We start from the raw sequence: 11,470 nt of genomic DNA, 5'->3' as shown, positions 1-11,470 counted from the left end.
GCAAACGGTGCAAGTAAGAGAAAACTTGCACTATAGCACCATCTACTGGCAAACAGAAGAAAGCGCCCTACCTATCAACCTGCAGAATTGTTGAGAGCAAAACAGTATCTAAACAAGAGCTCACGACCTCAAATGTGCAGGCAGAGAAACAATCTATCAGATAGCACGGACAACCAAGGTATCCTGGGAGCACAGAAGTAAAATGAAAACTCTCCAGAAACCAAACTCAAAGTCATGGAATACTGTGATTTAAATGACAGAATTCAAGATTGCAGTTATGAAGAAAACTCAGAAAGGTAGTTAAAATGAGCTCAAGAATAAATGAACAAAAGGAGTACTTTACCAAAGAGATTGGAACTATAAAAAAAAAAAAATTCTGGAGCTGAAGAACTCAATATCCATTGCTGTCAATTAGGTCTGTTAGTAATAAATGAGATGAGGAATGCATTAGAGAGAGCACTAGAAATAGACCAAACAGATGGAAGAGAGAATTGGTGAGTTCAAAGATAGAATTCTAGGAATAGTAGGGGACCTGAATAACCAACTGACAGCAATAGATAGATCATCCAGATATAAAGCCAATAAAAAAAATATCTGCCTTAAATAACACTTAAGACCAAATGGATTCATTGATCATTTATAGAACTTTCCAGCCCAAACAACTTGAGAATACACATTCTAAAGTACACATGGAATATTCCCTAGGATAGACCATATGTTGGCACACAAAACTAATCTCAATAAATTTAAGAAGGTTGAAATCATACTAAGCATATTTTTCTGACCAAAACAGGATGACACTGGAAATTAATTATAAGAACAAAGCTGGAAAAACCACACATATGTGAAGATAAAACGACATGCTACTGAACAACTATGGAGTCAAAGAAGAAAAAAAGAGATCAAAAGATACATAAAGACAAATACAAATTAGAATCCCCATCAAAATCCCAATGTCATTTTTTACAGAAATAGAACAAAAAGTACTCTAATTTATACGGAACTACAGAAGACCCCAAATAGCCAAAGCAATCCTGAGTAAAAGAACAAAGCTGGAGAGATATCACACTCCCTGACTTTAAACTATACTATACATCTATAATAATCAAAACAGTATGGTATTGGCAGAAACAGAGACACACAGACCAATGGAACAGAATTGAGAGTTTAGAAATAAACTCACACATACATGGGCAACTAATTTTTGACGAAGGTGCTGAAAACATACAATAGAGCAAGGAAAATCTCTTCAATAAATGGTGTTGGGAAAACGAGAAAGCCACAGGCAAAAGAATAAAACTAGACAGCTATCTGACACCATATATAAAAATCAACTCAAATGGTTTAAAGACTTGAATATAAGACTGAAAAATAAAAATACTTGGAAGGAAACATAGGCACTAAACTTATGGACCTTGGTCTCAGAGGAGTTTTTGTAAACTTGACCCCAAAGGCAAGGGAAGTAAAAGAAGAAATAAATGAATGGGACTACATCAAACTAAAAAATGTCTTTACATCAAAAGAAACCATCGACAGAGCAAAAAGGCAACCAACTGAATGGCAGAAGGTATTTGCAAATGATACCTCCAATAAGGGGCTAATATCCAAAGTATATAAAGAATTCATACGACTTTACACCAAAAAAAATTAAATCCAATTAAAAAATGGGCAGAGGATCTGAACAGACATTTCTCTCAAGAAGACGTGCAAATGGCCAACAGACATGGAAAAAAGATGCTCAATATCACTAATCATCAGTGAAATGCAAATTAAAATCACAATGAGACATCATCTTTCACCTGTCAGAATGGCTATCATCAATAAATCAAATAACAAGTGTTGGCGAGGATGCGGAGAAAAGGAAACCTTTGTGCACTGTTGGTGAGATTGTAAATTAGTGTAGCCACTATGGAAAACGGTATGGAGAGTTTTCAAAAAATTAAAAATAGAGCTGACATTCAATCCAGTAATTCTACTTCTGGGTATTTACCTGAAGAAAACAAAAACACTAATTTGAAAAGATATGTGCGCCCTTATGTTCATTGCAGCATTACTAGTATTAGCCAAGATATGGAAGCAACTTATATGTCCATCAAAAGATGGATGAATGGATAAAGAAGATGTGATGTATGTACACACACACAAACACACACACACACACACACACACACATTTGCAATGGAATATTATTTAGCAATAAAAAATGAAATCTTCACATTTGAGACAATGTGAATAGACCTAGACCTAGAGGGTATTATGCTAAGTGAGATAAATCAGACAGAAAAAGGCAAATACCAGATGATCTCACTAATATGTGAAATCTTAAAAAACAAATGAATAAACAAAATGGAAATAGACCCGCAGATATAGAGAACACACTGATGATTGCCAAAGGGGAGGGAGTGGGGGAATAGGAATTTGTAAAACACACAAAAAAAAACCAATCGAAGTCATTTTAAGAAAATAAAAATAAAATCTGAGACATTTAGACATTTTATATTTCTGATAAGAGTACATCTTCTAGCATTACTAGAACATCTTATTCCCAAAAAAGAAAAAGAAAAGAAAAAGAATTTCTGAAGTAATCAGTATTAGGCACAGCCCTTCCCCGATGTTTGAGGGTGATGAAGGTAAATTCTGTGAGTGGAAAGAGCATCACCACCCCCACCTCTCCAACACCCACAGCAGGTGCCCGGGAAACAGTTGCTAATGCCTTTGGTCCATCACTCATCACACATACACCCAGCCATAGGGCCTGAGTACTTGCTCAAGCCCCATTTTCATGTCCCCATTTAGACTATAAGCTTGCAGAGAGCGGAAGCTATCTCTTATTGACTCATCGTTGTAGTCTCAGCACCTAGTATAGTATCGGGCATATGGTGGGTGCTCGATAATTATTGTTGGATAAACTAACAAAGGAATGAATTACACATTTTTATATAGTAACCTGAGAAGTAGCTCTATTTGACAAATGAGGAAACTGAGGCCCAGAAAAGGGAAGTCACTTTCCTAAGGTCACTCAGAGAAGCAGTGTCAGAGTTGGGACTAGAATCCAGGTTTATCAGATTCCCAGTCAAGTCATGGTTCCACTTAATTGAGATCATTCCTGGCCCTCATCCTAATCCTTCCCTCCCACGCCCCTGCCCCAACACGCCACCACATAGACACATGCTTACAGCCTCTTCTTACCCTCTGCTTACCTTCTGCCCTGCATATTCCCAGCTGAAGTCCACAGCAATTTCCAGCTCACCTGGAACTGTGTAGGTCACACTGAAGTTCTCTCCCAGTTGGACTGATGTTGCTGAAGCTTGGATGGTGGGTTTGGGTGAGGAAGATGGATCTGCCATGGAGAAGATGGGAGAGAAATGGGGACAAACATGTTGAATTTATTGTTAGAATGATTAAATGGTATGGGTGAGATGGTTAAACCGATAGAGGATGAAGGGTTGAGGGGGTTGAATTGATAGAGGATGTGCGAATGGGTATAATGAATTAATAGAAGATGCGTAGATGATGGAACAGTTGATCTGGTGGAGATGGGTGAATGGAATGATTGATGTGAGGGAGGATGGATGAATGAACTAATGTGACTCGACTGAGAACGAGTGGATGGACAGAAAGGCTGAACTGATACAGGCTAGTTCAGTAGCTGATCGGCTGGCTATCTGGACTAGACGTTTGAATATACGGAGTGATGTTGAAAGGTGGTTGGCTGTTTAGAGCTCCAAAATCCACAGAACTTAAACCTGAGGTTCCCAAAAGAGGCATTTCACCCCATGTCCTTCCCTACCCTGCCCACCTAGAGCCTTAGGCTCACGCACAGTTGATGTAGATCAGCAGGTACTTGGTAGAGATTTGTCTCATGCCACCTAGGCTGGCCAGGCAGAAAAGAGAACCAGCCAAGGAAGCTCAGGGCCGGTGGATGGTGAAGCCCTTCTTCACTTCAAGGGAGATGTCTGTCCCATCCCCTGGGACCTCCTCCGGGGGGAACTCCCGATGCAGCGTCACCTGGGCCAGGGGGTTGCTTATCTGGCAGGGAAGCAGGACTGATTGATGACTGCGTAACTGCACCACCTCATAATAATTCTCTGTGGGGACAAAGAGCTCTTCTGGGTCTGGGAAGGAAGAAGAGAGAGAGAAGAATGAGCTTGGGACAGATTTGTTGTATCTAATGCTCTACCACCACCCATGAGCATGAGGTCCCTCGTGAGGACTTGAAATTCCACTCTCCCTGCCCATCTCCATTCTCCGTGTTCTTTCCTCTTTGGCAAGGAGTCCTGGACTGGGAGCTGAAGGCCAGCCTGCTTGTTCTAGCTTTGTCATTAGCTTGCTGTGCATCTTAAACACTCTCTTTTCTTCTCTGGTCTTTAGTATTTTTTTCCTTCCCCCCTCTTTAATTCCCTTCCCCTCTCCGACTTGCACCCCTGACCTATGGATGTTGCCGTTTCCCCTTAAGAACTGAATCTCCGAAGGCGGGGCGATCTGCGAAGGCGGGGCGTCTCCTCCCACACGCTCACGGCACCCAGGGCCTGGTGCTGGTCTTTAGTGTCTCCGTTTGTACAATGAGGGGTTTCAGAAGGCTTGGTCTCCAAGTGTCCTCCTCTGTGAGGAGTATTACAGGAAGTACTAAACTTGAAGTCAAGGTGTCTGGTTTGATTCCGAATCCTGCCACCCACTAGCTGTGAGATCTTAAGCAAATCACTTTCTTATTCTGAGCCTTGATTCTTCCTACATGTCAGGTAAGAGCAATAATCCCATTCTGGCCTACTTTGCAGAGTTGATAAGAAGCAAATGAGATACTAGATATGAGGCACCAAGACTGTGGGAGACAATTGTTCATCAAACTCTTTCAAGGTACTATTAGTAACGGTCTCAGGTCAGAGTCTTGGATACACAATGATGCAGTGAGTAGGAACTATCTGGGGCCCGGCTTTCTAGAGCATTGCTGTCCAGTAGAACTTTCTGTCATGATGGAAATGTCTGTATCCGTGATACAGATATACGTTGTCTAATACACGTGGCTATCGGGCACTTCAAATATAGCTAGTAAAACTGAGGAACTGAATTTTAAACGTTATTTCATTTCAATTCCTATTTAAATAGCCACGTCGGTTCAGTGACTTCTGTATGTGACTCTAGAATGAGACAAATGCAATGGTTAACCTTGGCTAAACATTAAAATCACTTGAAGTGCTTTTAAAATAACTGATTCCTGGGTACCAACCCCAAACCAAGTAAATCAGAACCTTTCTCGTTGAGAGGAAGGAGTGTCACGGTATCAGTAGTTTTAAAGTTCCGCAGGTAACCTTAATGAGCAACTAGAGTTGGAAAGCACTGGCTGCTGGTTTCCAAATCCTCCCAAATATAGGACTTCCCTGTAGGACTTGTTGGCATTCCAGGGTTCCAGACTTCAACCAGACTTAACGGGCAAGGGGACCAGGAATCTGTTTTCAACAGGCTTCCAGGTGACACTGATAGTCGGGGTCAAGAACCTCTAGATTTGGTAATCACCACTGTTATGGTTGGATTTGAGCAAGGGAGACACTGCTGAATCTAGAAGAGTCATCTCTTCCCTCTGTTGAACAAAGCTGGACTCTATGACTCCTCAGTCTGCATGGGATTAGCCATAGAATCCGAGGATGTCACAAGAAGGATCTTGGAGAACCGCTAGCTCAATTCCCTCATTTTACAGGGGGTAGTAAGGGGAAGGACTTAAGACAGTTATGTTTGGAGGACTTTTCCTAGACTGGAGGTTCTTGGAGACCCTGACTCTGGGCACCAGTGAAGAAGATAAAAGTCTTTTCCTGATGGTCCTCTCCTTCCACGCACGTGGCGTCCTGACAGTGCCGAGCCCAGCAGCTGTATTCCCCTGTGTCCGCACCTGTGGGGTTCACCAGCTGTAACCGACTGTGCTGGCTGAAGTGCTTGAGTCTGAAAGACAGTCGGTGGGGCAGGGGTGGGCAGGAGATGGGAATGGCCTGAGACGCCTAATGGCATCATTTCATCGGCTGACAATCCTCCTCCCCAACTTTCGTCACCCCACCCACCTAGTCTTTCCCTCTTTCCCAGTCTAGCTGTCAGGATTTGGACTGGCCCCGCCCACAATTCTGATTGGCTCGACCATCTCTCAGGCCTCATGAGCAACTTCTACTGGGTCCATCTACTCCCCGTTGACCTTGCCCACACATTTTAAGTGGAATTCCCCAAACTCCTTTGTGCTCCTTGGCTCTTTCCTTTTGTCCCTTTGTTCAAGCCAGCAAATGCCTCCTAAGCACCTCCACCCGTCAAAGGAGCCAGAGCCCCAGGAAATCTCCCAGCCTCTGCCTGATTTTCTTCTACTCGGGTGGGCAATGCTGGTAGGGCCAACTTTGCCTTTATTTCTGGCTTCCCTGTGATGGCTCCCCTGACAGAAGGGTGGCCTCCAGCCTGACACCCAAGCACAGACAGGTCACACAGTCAGCCTCTTTTGCCTTGCCATCGTCACCTTTCTCCCTACAGGTACTATTTGCTGCCCCCAGAATTGACATCCCAGGATCGCGGGAAGCTTTGTCTCCTGTTCTGTAAAACCACTATGCATCTGATGGGTCTTGCGAGCCCATCTTACTGTTTCTCTTAGGGGCCTATAGTTGTACTTAACAGGATGTCCAGTGTGAGTTCTGGGATATTCTAATCCTTTTTTTAAAAAAAAATTGTTAAAGTGCTTATAAAGTGCTGCCCAGCATCCTCTGACCCACCCCTGGACCCATTCGGGCTGCCACGGGAGGCGTCCCTCGCCCTCCTCTTCCAGGTACGCGGGCACCCTCCAGTGGACCACCCTTCCCCGGCAGCGGCAGCGCAGCTCCAGGGACTCCCCAGCCTGCAGGCTCAGAGAGTCTCCCACCTTCAGGAAGCGGCCCCTCCCTAACACCTGGGTCAGGATGGAGGAGGCCAGGGGCCCCGGGACTGCGAGCTCCAAAGATAGCTTCATCCGCAAGGATTTCTGTCTCCGGTCCAATTTGTTTTTTTCTCCCGCCTGGGGCTCCTGAGGGCTTCACTTCACCAGGGCTGGCTGCTTTGAGGCCCCTCTTTTTCTGAGCCTTTGGAATTCTGACAGGCTCCTGAATTTCATCTGCAGGAAAGACAGGATGGGTCAGGAGTCATCAGCTTCGCCATTCACCTCGAATTCTGTCTTTTCTTCACCCCAGCAGTTGACAGAACCTCAGAGTTCTGTTAGGACCTTTTACATTTTTATTACTACTACACAAATAATTGCCACTCTTTAGCGAAAAATTATAAAATACAGAGGAAGCAAGAAAAAGAATTAAATTTGCCCCTAAATTTACCAACCAGAGATAACCACCATGAATATTTGAAGCATATTTTCTCAAGGCTATTTTAATGCAAATAATTTAAATAGCTATTTTGTTAAAAAATAAAATGGAACAATACAATAGATATTTTAACCTGCATTTTCACCTAGTAATGTCACGATTTTCATTCCATGTCAAACACGTGTGCACCAACACTTTTAATGACTCACATGATATTTCCTGGTAGGGGTGTATCATGATTTATTTTTTTGTTGTTAGGTATTGGATTTTTCACATTCTTGGCAAAAGTAGACAATTTTGCAATAATCATCTTGTGCATAAACCTTTAATCAGATTGCTTCCTTAGAATGAATTTTTCACAAGTGGACTGCTGGTAGGCTATGGAAGGGAACTTACACATTTTCTTGTCAAAGTTGCCACCAATATTTCAATGCCTCCTAAAGCATGCTCCAAAAGAGGTCGCTTAGCCTGCACTTAGATATGTCTAGTGATGGGGAGGGAGCTCAGTATTGAATAACACAAATAGTTACCACTGATGGAGACTACAGTGTTTGTGGAACAGTACTAGCTCCTTTATATACATTTTCTTATTTAATTCTCTTGATGACTGCAAAGCATTATTCTGATTTTACAGATGAGGAACTTGAGGCTCACAGAAGCTAACTTTCCCAAGGTATAGTGCTAAGGAGTAGAAGACCTTGAACTCAAACCCAGGTCAGCCTGACTCCAGGGCGCATGATAACACCACCAGTGGCATATCTCAGTGCCAAATGGCTCTGAATGCTAAGAAATCCTTGCAGATATTGACCTACTATCTTCAACTTTTACCACTGACCAATTTTTTCTTCCCTGTGGGAGGGGAAGCAGAATCATTCCATATGTCTGTCTCCCACCCAAGCCCCAAATCTTTTCTTCATACAGAGAAAGTTATGCAACTTGCACCAAGTCCTGAGGCTCTTTTCCTTCCTAGTAGTTCCCAGATGCTCCCTTTTCTCTATCCGCACTGCTAACACTTCTCAGTCCAAGCCCTGATCAGATCACATACAGGCTATCACTGTAGCTCCCAACGAACTAGTCTTTTTGCCCCAATCTGTCTTATACACAACATCAGATACATCTTCTTAAACCAGCATGTCACAAAAGCCTTGGGCCCCCCCATCACTGGTGGGAGTGTCAGGTGCCAATCAGGGCAAGGTGGCCGGAATAGTGTTTGGGCAGCACGAATACAAAAGGTCCCAGTGGAGTTAATCAATTGTCCTTTTTTATGGCCCCCAACCACCATCACCAACACACACAGGTACTCAAAGGGCAAAAACAAAACACAACAAAATAGAGAACTGAAAGAGCACTTTCAAAACCGAGTCCTCTGGGTCTCGCGATTGTTGTATGCATCCTGTATGTACCTCCTTTACTCACATGACTACCACACTCACAACACCTCTGACACCAGGTACGTGTGGGTTTTTTTCCACACCAAACAATTCTCTGCAACACGACTGGATGCTTTACAATTTAATTCAGTTCCGACACTCTCTACCTGGGGAGAGCATCAGACTCCACAGGTTAAGCCTTGTGCCCCACAAGACCGCATCCTTCTCTTCAGATGCCAGTCTCAAGTCCCAGGTTGTCACCTGTGCTCTGACAAACCAGTTATCAATCAGGGTTCCCACGACCCCCTCCTGGGGATTGATAATTTGCTAGAATGGTTCACATAACTCAGGAAAACATTTAGTTACATTTACCAGTTTATTATGTTAAAACAGATGATAAAAGATACAGGTGACCATCCAGGTGGAAGAGATGCACAGGGCCAGGTGTGTGGGAGGGGCGCAGAGCTTCCGCGCCCTCTCGTAGCACACCACTCTCTCAGCACCCCAGAAGCTCTCCGAACCCCCTGCTTTTGGGATATTTATGGAGGAGGTTTCATCACACAGGCGGGATCAGTCATTAACTCAGTCTCCAGCCCCTCTTCCTTCCCAGAGGATGGGGGTGGGGCTGAAAATGCCAAGCTGTTAAGCATGGCTTGGGCTTTCTGGTGACTTGCCACCATCCTGAAGCCATCCAGGAGCCCACCAAGTGTCACCTCATTAGAACAAAACATGCTCCTTATCACCCAGGAAATTCCAAGAGATTTGGGAGCACTGTGGGAGGCACCGAGGTAGATCAAAGACCAAATATTAAAACAAAAGATGCTCTTCGTGTTTTTATCGCTTCGGAAATTATGACGGTTTTAGGAGCTTTGTGCCCAGGAACCAGGGGCAGAGACCAATACATATTTTGTCTATTATTTCACGACAATGTAAAAGGTCTCCCTGGTGTCCCTAGGGGACGTCTATCCCGGGAGCCAAACCCGACCTTGGAGGGAAAGGGGTCTTTTAAGAAGTTTTGACAGTTTGGGGGAGGTTTATTCTGAATTCCTTACATAGAGAGAGCACATAACAGTTCAAAGACTTTCTCCCACACGCACACACATTCTGGTTTACGCCTTGCCACAGCCCCCAAAGGGCACCTAGTGAGCATTTATAATCCCTTTTTATAGGTTGAAAAACTAAGCCTCAGAGAGAACAGTTGGTCTCAACGTATTAAGGAGGTGACCTAGAACTCCGAAGCCTGGCGTCTAAAAACAAAGATTCTCTAAGGCAATATCTAGGCCACTCCAGGGAAGAGGTGGTGAACCCGGGCGAGTTGATGGCATGTGGACCTCAGCGCCAGTTGTGCTGGGTTTTCAATCTTCGCTCCGCTACAAACTAGCTGTGTGACCTTGGCCAAGTCACTTGGTTTCCCTGAGCCACATTTTCTTTATTTAGAAAATGGGAACAAGAACACCTGCCTTGCAGGATTACAGGCGTACCTCGTTTCATGGCGCTTTGCTTTATTGTGCTTCACAGACATTGCGGGGTATTTTTTTTCCCTTTTTTCAAAAAAATTTATTTTATCATTAGTTTCAAGTACACAGTACGTTGGTTAGACATTTTTATGGTTTACATAGTTTCAAGTACACAGGACATTGGTTAGACATTTTTATAGTTTACAAAATAATCCCCCTGATTGCTCTTTCTCTCCTCTGGCTCTACACTTAGCCATCACATTAATGCTAACTGCATTCCCTATGCTGTGCTCCCCATCCCCGTGACCCTCTATCAACTGCTAATTTGTCCTTTAACCCTTCACCCCTTTCTCCCAGTCCCCCAACCTACCTCCACTCTGGCCCTCACTGGATTGTCCTCTATATTTGTGAGTCTGTTTTTGATTAGTTTGTTCTTTTTGTTCCTTAGATTCGCATGTAAGTGAAATCATGAGATATTTTTCTTTTTCTGTCTGACTTATTTCACACAGCATAATAACCTCTTGGTCCATCCATGTCATTGCGAATAGTAAGATCTCATTTTTTTAATGTCCGAGTATTATTCCATTGTATATACGAAACATAACTTTTTTTTTTTAATTTTATTTATGGTGACATTGGTTAACGAAATCCAATAAGTTTCAACTGTACACTTTAACAGTAAGGCATATATATATTTACACTGTGTGTTCACCTCTCATAGTTAGATTTCTTTCTGTCAGCACATATTTGACCCCCTTTACCCTGTCTAACTCTCCCCCTTCCCCCTAAACGTTGCATTTTTTACAAACTGAAGGCAAAACCCTCCACCATGAAAAAGATTACAACTCACTTATTGTGATACTTGTTTTTATTATAGTGGACTGGAGTTGAATGTGCAATATCTCCAAGATATGCCTGTATTATGTATATTAAATGAGATAGTGTAGATGAATCACTTAGCACAGTGCCTAGCATAAAATGGAAGCTCCATAAATAATTGGCATCATGAATATTGTATTCGTTTTTTATTGTTGCTATAGCAAATCGCCACAAACTTAATGGCTTAAAACAACACAAATTTATTTTCTTAGAGTTCCAGAAGTCAGAAGGCTGACTTAGGTCTCACCGGGCTAACATCAAGGCATCATCAGGGCTGCATTCCTTCTGGAGGCTCTTGGAAAATCCATTTCCTTGACTTTTTCACCTTCCAGAGGCTGCCCACATTCCTTGGCTATGGCCCCTTTTCTGCATCTTCGAAGCCTGCAATGTTGGTCGCAGTCTTCCTCAGGGGGCCATATCTCTCTGGTTCTTTTGTCTGACTCCCTCTTCTACT

Source organism: Pteropus alecto, unplaced genomic scaffold (genome assembly GCF_000325575.1).
Source record: "Pteropus alecto unplaced genomic scaffold, ASM32557v1 scaffold40, whole genome shotgun sequence".
Lineage (NCBI taxonomy): Eukaryota > Metazoa > Chordata > Mammalia > Chiroptera > Pteropodidae > Pteropus > Pteropus alecto.
This window is presented reverse-complemented; position numbering follows the sequence as displayed.